General features: G+C 36.6%; 1 long non-coding RNA gene across 1 annotated transcript; it reads right to left on the reverse strand.

Annotated features, from left to right (window-relative positions):
* Positions 1 to 495: 495 nt before the first annotated feature.
* On the reverse strand, positions 496 to 5,075 carry LOC135969915 (uncharacterized). The gene is made up of 2 exons (XR_010585273.1): positions 4,957 to 5,075; positions 496 to 971 (listed from the first exon to the last, which is right to left on the reverse strand). It is a non-coding gene; the product is annotated as an uncharacterized lncRNA (long non-coding RNA).
* Positions 5,076 to 14,527: the final 9,452 nt, after the last annotated feature.

Below are 14,527 nucleotides of genomic sequence, written 5' to 3' on the forward strand. Positions count from 1 at the left end.
AGTGGGGGTAGAATGTACCAAGACTGTGTATAAATGCACTATCCCATATATATACATATTCTATGTATTCCTTAGAAAGATAGAATGCAGGTAAAAACTATTAAGTATGGATTGTTTATTTGTTTGAAAAGCAAACTTAAGATTTTTATGGCCTGACTTGAAGGTTAAACACAACTAGACCCAGGGTGATGTTGTCTTCACCTCTGCCCCTTCCCACAGTGTTCCACTACTATTCTCTTCCACACTTTTGAGTCTTTCATGGGGTCCAGTGAAGGTCAGCTGCTGCTGGACATCTGGCACTTGGTAGAAATAGTAACAATATGTAGATTGTAATAAGCAAGGCATTTTTTGAAGTAAAATTAAACTTACTGTACACAAATACTTGATCTACAACCAGCAAAACCCCAGATTCAAGCACCAGTTCTCTAAAGTGTTTGCAGAAACCCTAAGTGTGGTAGAGGTAATTCATTGGGTAGGCAGGAGAAAAAGATAATAATTTTTATTGTTGTGTAATAAACTAAGAAGGAAATGAAACTTCAATGACAATCTGCGTATTTACAGTAATTATATATACAATTTAGAAATAAAGCATATTGAAATGCAAAGTAAAATTATTTTACTGATAGCATTCCATAATAAGAAGATATTAGATTATATTATTCATTTTATTTTTCAGAATAACAACTTACCCCAAACTTAATGGTTTAAAGCAACACATAGTTTTATCACACAGTTCCATGAATCATGAGTCCTGGCATGGTTTACCTGTGTCCTGACCTGGAAGCTCCACTGGAAAAGAACGTGCTTCCAAGTTTACTTGAGCTTGTTGAAAGAGTTTATTTCCTTGTAGATATATGACTGATGACCTCAGGCCCCAGAAAACTTCCTGCCTGGTGGCCCTCTCCATGAGTAGTATGTAATATGGCTGTTTGCTTCTTCACAGCCAAAAAGAGAATCTCTCTGCCTCCAGTCTGTTAAGGCAAAGTATTACATAACAAAACAAAGTCACAGAAATTGACATCTTATCACCTTTACCATGTTCTATGGTTTAGAAGCAAGTAATAGGTTTCACCTGCACTCAAGGAGGGGTCATTATTCAAGGCTCCTTGTGGGTCACCTTAGAGTATGTCTTCCATAGAGACCATCCTTCAAAACAATATCTGAAGGCTGTCTCACTTCAAAACCTAAAGATTACTTTTAATTTTTTAAAAAACCTCGCTAAAACATGCCTTTCTTCCTGGAAAATGTATTAAATCAATGCAACTCAACTCTGATCACTTCCTACATTGGATTTCTTCAACATTGATGTGCTAAGTTCAGGCTGTATTACGTTGTACTTGTCAGTTGATGCTAACAAGTGTGTTTATTTTGTGTTCCTCCCATGTACATATACTTCAAGGACATAAATTTAGCTTTATCTCATAAATAATAACACTGCTATATTAAGATTGTCAGAGACGGTAATGTTTTTCATCCACCCTTCCTGTGTTCACTAGCACACTTATAGTGTGAAATGAGAAATTCCACATCTTGCAGAAAGCAAAATGAAGACTGAGGGGCTATGCAATGTAGTTGGAACACATAGCAGTGGTCACTGACATGGTAGGTATTAGACCTCAACATTTTCAATCCTTTATCCTTTGTTCATTCCATCAGATCATACTGTTTCCAATTAGCTAGGAGTTATCTTTAAAGACAGAAATGATCTTCAAAAAAAAAAAAAAAAAGAAATGAAAGCCTTGAGAACTCAATCAGCACTAAAATCTTCCTTCCAATGTTGCGTCTGGATGAATAATTCCATCCGAAGAGGTATGGCTCTTTTATTTTTAAATTTTAAAGGGGAAAAAGTAGATTACTTACTTTATTAAAAGTGTGCATTTAAGAGTCTAGCTCTTTTGGGCCAGAATTCTCAAAAGAGAATGGGAAATCAGGCTCAGTTTATAAGTCAGTTCTGTGTAGTTGCTCAAGACTCAGAAGCAACTATTTTTGGTTAATTAATTTTTTGTTTCAATCTAGTCTTAACAAGGTGAAATAAAATGTTTAGGTCATATATTCACAATTGAATCAATAACTCAATAGAGCCCACATTTTTGCACAATGAAAGCAAATTAATTAATTATATTCCATCAATTTCTTGGCTTTTGGGAAAAAAACTGATAAAAAATAGATTTTATGCTACAGATAATCATGGCTTGTAACATGCTAAGAGAAAAAAAATGCAAGAGTAATTTACTGAATGTGGTTCCTTTCCATGGACAAAAATAGATTATTATAAATGCTAAGAAAATGCTTTTTTGTTTTGTTTTGTTTTTTCCCAGTCTTGCTCTGTTGCCCAGGCTGGAGTGCAGTGGCGTGATCTCTGCTTACTGCTACCTCTACTTCCCTGGTTCAAGGGATTCTTATGCCTCAGCCTCCCGAGTAGCTGGGATTATAGACATGCACCAGCACGCCTGGCTAATTTTTGTATTTTTAGGGGAGACAGGGATTCATCATGCTGCTCAGGTTGGTCTCAAACTCCTGACCTCAAATGATCCGCCTGCCTCGGCCTCTCAAAGTGCTGGGATTACAGGCATGAGCCACCACACCCCACCTAGGAAAAAGCATTTCTAAGATTTAGTAAAATGTCCCTTTTACCAAGAAAAATGGTAACAATTCTACCATTGCTTCTATAAGAGATTCTCCTAGATCCTCACTCACTAAACTCTGATATCCACAAACTTCTGCTTCTTCTTCATCAAGTGGCTTCTTTCCATAGCATGCAAGCAGCATGTTACAAGAGAGGCTATGGGAACATGGGGATGGTAGGAGTATTAGTACGTCTGCTCACTGACGAAACCATGATTCTTCATGTCTTCCTCTTGTGTAAATTACAGCAATACAAGATAACAGCAATACCTGCTTTTGTTAACAGGCAAATCGCTAACCTGCTGTTGCCACATTTGTGTCTCTTTTAAACCTTTTCATCATTTAAATTAAAATACAGCTAGGAATTAAAAGGGAAGTTTGCCATTTCTCGTTCGATCAGATATCCAAGAACAAAGTGAATCTTTTCAATATCATGAGGTTCGCATGGTGAACACTAAGAGATCTTTTCAGAAAAAGTGTTGGTTAAGTCCTTTGTCATATTATGAGTACATTTTAAAATAATATAAATGATCTTTAATCATGATTTAACATAGTTTTTAATAAATTCAAATGTATATTTGTTCCTCATTGAATTTTAATGTCAGAATTTTGTAAATGAAATCAGTATTTTTCTAATTGGTTCTCTGCTGATTTTTAAAAATCATCAACCCTATGATACATTTTGAGAGTTTAGTGTAGGGAGTACACACACACATTGCATTCTGTCATTTTTTAAGTCCCCTCTAATGAATTCTTAATTACATTATTCAAAAGATCCATTATTCAGCATTCATCTCACTGCGAAATGAAAGTCTTTACCTGACATGTGAATGAAATGAGTCTAAATGCTTTCCATGCCACCTAGGGATTCTGAATAGACTTTTAGCTTAACAGCAATAGGCCTCATTTCTGCTTTAAATATGTGTGGATTGTTTTTAGAGATAGGTTAGCTATGCAATAGTCTACCAATCTGAGCAGCACTTAAATTCCATTTTGTTCTCAGACTTACCTTGAGACAGAAAAACTGCAAACAAGGTCAGATGATTGCTGAAGGTAGAAGAAATGCCATACATATACAAGATTTGATAACTGTAAAAGCCTTCAGATGCAAGTGTGCATCACCTACAACACTAACTTTAGATGAGGAGAGCAAACTTCCTAAGAGCTGCTTGTACATTTTCTCCTTTCTCATTGTGAAGAAAAAAGTGGAAGCAGCCAGAGAAACTCAGAGACCTTCAACTGATAACAAGATTTTTTTCTTAATCACACTTCCATTGCTTTCAGCAGACTAATGCATAATACTGGTAGTAAGAAATTGTCTCAGGCTTTATGTGCCTTTTGTAGCCATGCCTAAAAATGAGCCATAGTTACTATTTATCAAGCAGCCCTCATATCTCCAAATGAGGCCCACAGAAGATATCTAACAAGAACATAAGCTGATGTGATAGTAATATATAATAGTCTGTATTCCAGAACTCAAAACAGTTCTACAGAATATAAGCAAAGCTGCTAGAGATATAGGTTTAGTGAAAGCCAAGTTCATCTTCTAAATAACATAAAGTAACAAACTCAGAATCTTTGCCCTGCCTGCCCCCAGTTTCAGGAGAGGAAATTATCAAAAGCATCTAACAAGATGGGCTTACCTTAAATTTTGTTTTTGTTTTGGCTTGGCTTGCTTTGGCTTGGTTTTCTAGAGTGTGTGAATTACTACTTGCTCTGTTAGGCTTGGGGGTGTGTCTATGTGCAACAAGTGACCAAGTGTAGCCCTATGTCACACATTCAGCTATGCGTAGCTAAATGACTAAATTACTTCATGTAATTGCATCTAATGTTAAGTTAACAAAAACACTGAATCTCCAAGTCCAATTCAAAATATCATTTTTAGAGATAGCATAAGCTTATTAACTTATTTATTTCATGATTCAGTGTTCTCTCTTTACAGGAAGTAGGAAATATCCTTAGGCAAAAAAAAACTACATTTCTCTTCCACTATTGTTTTTATAACTGCCATTGTACCTAAAATTGGAGAAGAAATTTTTCTGCAACTGCTGCATAGAGTGAAGAAAGTAATAGGGAAACATCTTACCATAAAATTATTCCAAACACAGTAGGTTTGTTGTATCTTCAGGATAAAAAAAATGCATTTTAATATTGCCATATTAAGTGAATATCTTGAAAACCAATGATAAATACACGCATTTTAAGTCAATGCCTTTGGATATTTAAAGAATACAGAAAAAATGGCAGTCCACAATGCAATAACAATAGAGATGTGTCATAGAACTCGAATGTCATTAATTCAGTAGAAGTTATGAATAGGTGGAGACTTACCCTTTTCCCGTTTTTGGTAAGTTTACGATTATTACATCAATGGAAGGTCCAATCTTAAATATATATCTGATCAGCCACAGGTGAAGCTTAAGGTGTGGCTTTCGAGTTGCTCTGACTCCCATCCCTGCTGTATTGGAAAGAAGAATGAAAAGATAAAACTTAGAATCAGTCCTATGAGTTGTAGTTCTTTCTAGGAGATAATGCCCACGATAATATACTTAAGGATTGGTTAATGAAACACCTGGCAATACTTCCTAGCTGCAAACAGACAAAAAAATAAGCAAATAAATAAATTAATATAAATCCATTATTTAAAATGCAAGTGAGATATCAGAGAAAAACTCATGTTAATCCACTCCTCTAATAGGCAATGTATGTGAGTGTAGCTCATGGGGACTTCAGTTTTCTCACTGCAAGGAGTGGGCCTCCCCTGCTGAAGATTTCTCCCCTGAACTCTAGCCCCAGCATTCAAAGCCCTCAAAGCTAAAGGGTAAGTCCACAAGTATGATAGAAGACTTCTTGATGTAAGTCAAACTAGAAAATTTGAAAAGTATTCTTTTTTGTTGTTGTTGCGTCACTGCCAGATTTCGGTATCAGGGTGATGCCGTCCCCTAGAATGAATTAGGGAGGAGTCCCTCCCCTTCAATTCTTTTGATAGTTTCAGCAGGAATGGTACCAGCTCTTCTTTGTACCTCTGGTAGAATTCAGCTATGAATCTCTCTGGTCCTGAGCTTTTCAAATGAGTCTAATCATAACAAACACATTTACATAAGGATGAAACCAGTGCAAAACTTACCAGAGCATCTGGGTACCCTTGGTTCCTGAGCCAAGGAAATAAAGATCAGCACAAATTCTATTTCTAAGATGGTGTTGCATGTGTTGGAAAAAAGTTCTGTGGTAAAAAATATGATTTTATATTTATCAGAGCCTTTTTCATTTTACAGAAGAAAACAGATCAGACTTCTCTCCCAGGGAAGGCATGGCCCCACAGCCTGGCTAGACTGTTTTATGTCTTGCTACCCGTATTCCAATGCAGGTGGAAAGTAGACCTTAAAATAAAAGAAGCAGACAAAGAACTTGCCAAGCTTCCACATACAACATATGCACATTTGTAGAAAATAAAAGGTATGTTTAGGGGGACAGTTGAGGCTGTTTAAGTTAAGAGTGCAGACGGAATGAGTAACCCCTTGCTTGACGTCTGGCAATTTACAAGGCTATGCACAGTTAGTTTTTCATCCGTAATGCAACAATCCATGTTTGTCTCTGATGCTGCCAGGGAAAATATACTAGTGCAGCCTAAGAAAAATATTTAAAAGTGAAAGAAACAACTATTTAATTATCTTGTTTTCTCTTACAGTTATAAAGACTGATGTTACTTAAAATCTCAAAAGTTCTTTCCCTGCTTTCCCTCAGAACCATTGTAAACATCAACTATTGTTTACAAGATGTAACTTATTACTTTGAAATATCATTTTGTTATTTTTAAATGAGGTAATTTGCAATTCCCTGTACCATCATAGGTGTCTCTTTCTGAGCCTCTTTGAAAAGGAAATTTATAAACTAATAACAGAGTGTGTTTTCTGTGTGACAATTTAATTTATTTTTAACAAATCGATGCTGCACTTTAACCTTCTGATTGTTTACCATTTATGTATCTATTAGACACCGAAACTTCATTATAGAGTATTTTAGCTCTCTACTGATAATGATAAACAGCAAGAAAGAAATGAAACTCCTTATAAAGGGCATTCATTCAACAAGTATAATTAATATTCTCTTCCCTTGTTAAAAATAATAGCTGTTTTCTGTTTGTTCCTTTTCATTTCAATTAAACTATCCTTAGTGTTTCACATACAGGAAGGCTTCCTTTTGTTCATTTTTTTTATTTTTGTCACAAGAAAGCAAGCATTGGAACTTCCTCCTAATCTAGTAGTATTGGCTATAACATGCTTGGATACAGGAACTAATAACAAAGCCCACTTTCTATTTTTTTTAGCAATTACTCAAATCATACATTCTTATATTCAAGGCATTTTTAAAAACTATTTCAAATAGGCTAAATACGTTAATTAAATGGTTCTCAAGATCGTTTCTCAATCCCATTCCCACCACTCTGTGAAGCCCCAGAGGTCTTTTCAATTCCTCGAAAAGTTCTGCCATTGATTCTGAAATTATGAAATTATAAGACAGAAGTACGAGTTTCTCACAGTCATTAATGTGTTAAAGGAGATGTACACTAGAGGCGATCCTTAAAGTTTAAACTTAGAATTATTGATAGCTATAAAAGCACTGGCTCAAAACCACCTAACCTTCTTAGCTGGTTAAAAGAGTATAATCCTCTCAGTTATTAGAAGACCTTTGAAGTGAAACACAGAAACTCAGCCCTTCTGCCTGTTTTTAAAATTCTCCTTGACTATAGACTAAATCACAGGGCAGCGTGGGCTGAACCCTGTCTGTGCAGTGAGCAGCAGATTACTTTACTTGAACTTTGCTCCAGTCAGGACATTTTAAGGCTTATAAATCTTGAATCCATCTAAGTTCACCTTAAATTAGCCTTGCAAAAACACACTCCAAACTCCAGTTGTCAGCCTGGTGGCTTTTGGCCAGATGCCACTCGGCAGCCAAAACACTGATTAATTGTCATCTTCTCTTCTCTCTCTCTCTTTTTTATTTTTTGTCTTAGACACTATTTTTAAGGGGGAAAAAAAAGAATATGCAAACTAATTTGATTCGGGTAGCAGCTGTAGCTGAATAATGGTATTGTTAGCAGGTACATTTTATATTTAAAATTTATTTGATGAAAACAGAGAGCCAGGCAGCTTAGCTGTGTATATATATTCAATAATGCCATCTACTGCACAAGAAATCTGGGGCTGGGCCAAGAAGCCATGCCAAGATACAACAGATTTTTCAATTTTCCAGCAAATAGAAACAAAATACTGGTTTCAGAAGGTGTACTCAACAAACACTTCCCAATGTGTTTCTGATTTGCGGTCAGAATGTTTTTACTGCTGGTGCCCTGCACTTTTGAGACATTTATTTCCTAAAAGAAAGATTCCTTTCTATAAACCTCAACTGTCTGTTTTTCAAAGCAATTTAAAATCAAACACACAAATAAAATTCTTAACATATGGAAACCTTCATATAAGGCCTTACGTATTCAGAGTTAAAATTGTTTTATAAACTGTAATGCTTTGCAGATGAAAATACAGAAAGGATGACTGTTTTTAGCACTAATGCTTTTTGACAGCGTTAAACCTTGTTTTAGTAATTGACATCAAAATGTTTGGTGGTTTTAAATGGACTATTAATAAAAATGGCATGTTTTAAGTTTTTTAGAAATTGTGCTTAATACTGTGAAGTGGGATAAAATTGCAAATGTAATACGGTGCTTTTATTATAAAAAAAACTTTATAACAAAACAATCCTGATTCTTCTCCCATGTCTCCAGAGAAACTTCTGAAGCTCAAAGCAAGAAAATGTTTCCTCTTCATCCATCCTCAGATTCTCTGCTGAAATAGACCTTCCACAGATCCCAGTTTGGAAAAAGACAAAGCAAAATAAAACAAAATTTAAAAAAAAAAAAAAAAACTAGCATCTTTTGCCATGAGTCCCTAGATGGCTGCTAAATTCAACTGGATCCCATGGCACCATGAAAATGTAGTTAAACATGTCTATTATGAACAGGGAAAAATAAATACTATTAGAAGACGTGAATTTTAGTGCCACTTCTGTCATAAATCATGTTGTATCCAGCAAACCACCTAAAACTTTTCTGATATGAGAAGAGAAATAGTAATATTTACTCTGCCAGTATGGAAAGACTATTGGGATGAGATTATGAAATACTCTGTAAAAATCTTGGTAATGAAGGCAAAATTATTTAATTTTATTTAAGGCATCAAGCATCTACCGAGCACCTATCAGCCCTTATCTACAATGCATGGAAGAGATGAAATGGATATGAACATGATGAAACTTACCCTTGTGGAAATGTTGAAGAATGAATTGAATGAAAGTAGAATATAGGCTGAAGTTCAATCTAGAGATTCATTTGGTTCATAGGGAAAAATAATGAGAAAAGAAATGAAGGAAGAAAATGGCACCGTGTGTTTCTGGAACTTGAAATGATCCAGCATTGCAGTTTGAAGATAGAGTAGTAAGCAGAAACAAATATGACTGAGTTTATGGTACATAAAGAAAGATTGTAAAAGATTGTCATTCATTTATTGATTCAACAAATATTTATTGAGTGCCTGTCATGAGCCTGGACTATACTAGTCAGTCAGTAAACAAAGGTGAAATAAAGACGTCTACTCCTTGACCTCCTCGTATTCGTATCTAGGACTGGAGACCTTGGAAATGATTGAATAGGAAATTCAAAAGATGTAGTTCAGGCCGGAAGTGGTGACTCATGCCTGTAATCCCAGCCCTTTGGGAGATCAAAGCGGGAGGATTGCTTGAGCCCAGGGGTTTGAAACTACACTGGGCAACATAACGAGACCCTAGTTCACATTTCCTAGAGACTACTCTGATGTCAGTGTGGGGGGTGGACTCCAGGGATGAGAAATGGAGATTGATGTTAGTACACAGGCCTTTCTTTCTCCTGCCTCTGCGTCCCTCTGTGCCCACTTTCTACGTCATTACTAAGCTCTTTATTATGTTGATAAAAATAATGGGAGAGATAAAACTGCCAAACTGGATAGCACAAGGATAATGGAGAGGATTTACTTTGGAAATGGACAGAACTATGAGGTATTTCTACAAAAGGTAGAGGGGGAGGCAGAAGAGTTAAGAACGACTGGCGTTTTTGTTTGTTTGTTTGTTGATTTTGGACAGAGTCTCGCTCTGTCGCCAGGCTGGAGTGCAGTGACGCCATCTCAGCTCACTTCTGTAACCTCTGCCTCCTGGGTTCAAGTGATTCCCCTGCCTCAGTGTCCCAAATAGCTGGGACTACAGGCACCCACCACCATGCCCAGCTAGTTTTTTGTATTTTAATAGAGACAGGATGTCACCATGTTAGCCAGGTGGTCTCAATTTCCTGACCTCGTGATCCACCTGCCTCAGCCTCCCAACGTGCTGGGATTACAGGTGTGAGCTACTGTGCCCGGCCTGGCTTATGTTTTTAGAAGCATTTTAGGTTAGAGATTGAGATGTTAGAAAGAAGAAATTTTGAGATGAATAGCTGCTGTCCATGTAAAGGATATTGAGAATGGCAGAGATGAAAAAGAAATATTTAAATGGTATAAAGAAATGCAAATTTTGACCCTGATTTTTCTTGAAGTTTTAATAGAAAAACAGAGGAACATAGTGGAGACAATGCTGAGGCTGGAATTCTGATTTGGGGAGGAATGTAGACCTCAGGAATTGATGTTTCAGGCTGAGACCCAGACATTTGTGTTTGCTAACACGAAAAGAAGCATAAAAAATTTCCTTAGGAATTTATATCAGTCAACAAATACTGAGGAATTTTAGAGTACAGAGATCTCATTCTCAAGGAGACTACATTTTAATAGGGCTGGCATTTGTAACAATGTAACATGTTTTAAAAATTAAGATATAAATATAGTAGCTCAACCAGTCATTTCACAATGTACACGTATTTCAAAACATGTTGCACATGATAAATATGTATTTTTATTTGTCAATTAACGTTTTTAAAATGTAAAACAATATAATTGACAAAAAATTTATATATTTATAGTAAACAATGTAATGTTTCAATATATGTATACATTGTGACATGGCTAAATCAAGCTAATAAGCCTATGCATTGTCTCACACACTTATTTTTTTGGTGAGAACATTTAAGATCTTAGCAATTTTCAAGTATACATTATTATTAATATTAACTATAGCCACCATACTGTATAATACATCTCCTGAACTTCTTCACCCTAACCAAAACTTCAAACCCTTTGCCCAACATCTCATCAGCCGTCCCTCACCCTGTTCTGTGGCAACCACCATTCTACTCTCTGCTTCTAGGAGTTCAACTTTTCTAGATTCCACATACAAATGAGGTCATGCAGTATATATCTCTCTGTGCCTGGCTTATTTCACTTAGTGTAATGTGCTCCAGTTTCATCCATATTGTTGCAAATGAGGATTCCCTTCATTTTTAAGCTGAATAGTATTCCATTTTGTAAATATGTCACATTTTCTTTATCCATTCATCCATTGAGAGATTCTTAGTTTGACTCCATATCTTGGCTGTTGTGAACAATGCTGTAATGAATAAGGGATTGTAGATTATCTCTTCAACACAATGGTTTCTTTTTTATTATAATTTTTATTTCAGGTTCAGGGGGTACATGTGCAGGTTTGTTATTTAAGTTAGCTCGTATCATAGGTGCTTGGTGTACAGATTATTTTATTACCCAGGTAATAAACATAATACCCAATAGGCATTTTTCTGATTCTCTCCCTCCTCCCATCCTCCACCCTCAAGTGGAACTTAATATCTGTTGTTCTGCTCTTTGTGCCTATGTGTTCTCATTATTCAGCTATCACTTATAAATAAGAACATGCAGTATGTGGGATTTTTGTTCTTGTATTAGTTTGCTAAAGCAATGGCCTCCAGCTCCATCCATGTTGCTGCGAAGGACATGATCTCATTTGTTTTTTATGGCTCTGTAGTATTCCATGATGTGTATGTGCCACATTTTCTTTAGTTTACTGTTGATGGGCGTTTAGATTGATTTTATTTCTTTTCTTTTTCTTTCTTTCTTTCTTTCTTTCTTTTTTTTTTTTTTTATTCTTTTTGAGATGGAGTCTTGCTCTGTCGCCCAAGCTGGAGTGCAGTGGCGTGATCTCTGCTCCCTGCAAGCTCTGCCTCCCAGGTTCATGCCATTCTCCTGCCTCTATTCTATTTCTTTATTATTGTGAATAGTGCCACAATAAATATATATTAGTAGCATAAAATGTGTCTTTATGGTACAACATACTGATTTCATTTCCTTTGTATGTATAACCAGAAATGGGATTGTTAAAGTGGTAGTTCTAGTTTTAATTTTTTGAGGAAACTCCATAATAGATGCGCTAATTTACATTCCCATCAAGCGTACACAAGAGTTCTCTTTTCTTCACATCCTCACCAACATTTGGTATCTTTTGTCTTTTTGATAACAGCCATTCTAACAGCTGTGAGGTGATATCTCTTGCTGCTATATAAGTAAGTCATGGTACAGGGAGAAGGGTATTGTAAAGACCGACCAACCAGTTGGGAGGACAATGGTGCAGTCCAATCTACTGGTGGCTTGGGAAGATGTGTGTGTTTGAAGGGAGAGAGGGTGGGTATGAGGTAGGAAGTCAAGAGTTTTCTGTCGGTCATGATAAATTGATCATGACCTGTTAGATATTAATATAAGAAGAACAAAATGTTTACTTGGGAAAGATCTGGGTGAGAGGTGTAAATTTGAACTTCATCAGAACAAAGATATTATTTGAAGCCAAGACTGTAGAAAGAGAAATGAAAAAGGTAAAGAACAGAGACCTGAAAAATTCTGACATTGAAAAGTCTGGTATAGAAGGGAAAACAAGGAAAGGAAATTGAGGAAAAGTCACCTTGCGTAGAAGATGGATTAAGAGTAAAGGAGTAGTCAAATAGTTTATATACTGGTGAAAGGTCATAAAAATAAAAGCTAAAAGTTATTATTGGCTTATCAAGATGAAGACAATTGATGACTTTGACAAAATTCACTTCGTACTGTGATGGGGACGACTGAACTAAGGATGGAAGGAGTTGAAGTAGCGGCAGTGCAAAGAGACTCTCTGCCAGCCACTCTATCAATTACACAGATTTTACTCTACTCAAAGGGATATTCTTCCACTCATACACACCCTGAAAGCCATTTCTTCTCCCTTTCTCTTGGAATTTGCCTCTATAATATTTCTCTCTCAGCCCCGAAACATTAATTTCTCATTCATGCAATTAAATCTTCCTAATTAAGCCAGTATAATATGGCTTAATTTTCACTTACCTTAAAAATATTTCCCTTAATGGTTATTTTTTTTATTCCAATGACTGCCCTAGTTTTCTGCTGTTTTTTTTTTCTGTCCAAATAACAAGATGAAAATTGGGTTTTAACCCACATCAAATTTATCAAGAAATTAGACTTATCCTTAGAAAGAGGGCAGAAACATAATCCCCTGGCGGATTTTGTGCCTACCATGGGTCAGGTAGGCTGCAGAACAACTGGAATAGATTAATTGCCAGCATACACACAGGATCAGGAATTCACAGGGATCACCATTCCAGGATTAGAGAAGAATCAGTTTGCCTCATGATTGGAACATGCTGCTGAAATTCTACAGAAGTGGCAGGCATCAGATGCAGAGAAATGCTGAGTACTGAAGTCAGAATCCAAAGACCCAGTACTAGAGAAAATTCATGGATTCAAGACCACCAGGATCTCCATCATGGTGACTGACTGTTTTGTAGTGGTTAAAAAGCAGAGCAGAGAATATCTGAAACTCATCTGTTAAATGCCTCATTGTGCACAAATGAACAAAGAATACTCCCTCACATTAAAAAAAAAAAAATCAGATTTGAGAGATAGCCATTACAGTCCACACAACCGAAATTCAGAATAATTTGGAGTTGGCACTTTTGTGAGGATTTGTAGTAAAAAATTAGAGAGTCTTATCTGTCATCTTAAAACAGAGGGACCCTTACTTTTCTCACTATTGGTAAAGTTAACTAATCAGACCTAAGGAGGAAGAAAGACAACCATGGTGCCCTCAAGAATGGAAATTGAGTTCATGAAGTGCTGCAGGTAAAGGTGAGCCTCCTGAAATCAGCCCTTCAGCAGGAGAGTTCCTAGTAAGTACACAGATAATCAGGTTTCCCACTCTCTGCCAGGAAATCTCCTAAAACCAACTTAGATCAAGTCTGGAGAATGAGCCTACCAATTTTCTTCTAGTGTAGCAAGAAGGATCATAAACAGGATAGCAATGACCACTAATCGATCTCTGGTCCTTTGCAGATACCAGAAGAGGTGGAGGTGGTACATATTTACAACATTTGTTATAGAAAATGAGACACAACTTGACAGAAGTAATGTTATTTGACCCAACAGGAGGGGGAAAGCAGAATTTGTGTGGAGAGTAAGATGCTGACGTTTGGACATGCAGAGAAGAAGAGTTTCCATATAGCAGGAAAAGGTACCATTAATTCTCCTTTTTGTTGTTGTTGTTTTTGAGGTGGAATCTCACTCTTGTCACCCAGGCTGGAGTGCAGTGACGTGATCTCGGCTTACTACAACCTCTGCCTCCTGGGTTCAAGTGATTCTCCTACCTCAGCCTCCAGAATAGCTGGGAATATAGGTGCCTGCCACCAGGCCCCTCTAATTTTTTTTTTTTTTTTTGTATTTTTAGTAGAGATGGGGTTTCACCATGTTGGCCAGGCTGGTCTCGAACTCCTAACCTCAGGTGATCCACCAGCCTCAGCCTCCGAAAGTGCTGGGATTAGAGGCGTGAGCCACTGCACCTGGTCAGGTGTCATTAGTTTTCAAGGAGAAAACACAGGAGTCTAATAAACTAATCCCTTCTTTGCTTTACCCCACAGCCC

The sequence above is a fragment of the Macaca fascicularis genome, chromosome 3, assembly GCF_037993035.2.
Source record: "Macaca fascicularis isolate 582-1 chromosome 3, T2T-MFA8v1.1".
In the NCBI taxonomy this organism is placed as follows: domain Eukaryota; kingdom Metazoa; phylum Chordata; class Mammalia; order Primates; family Cercopithecidae; genus Macaca; species Macaca fascicularis.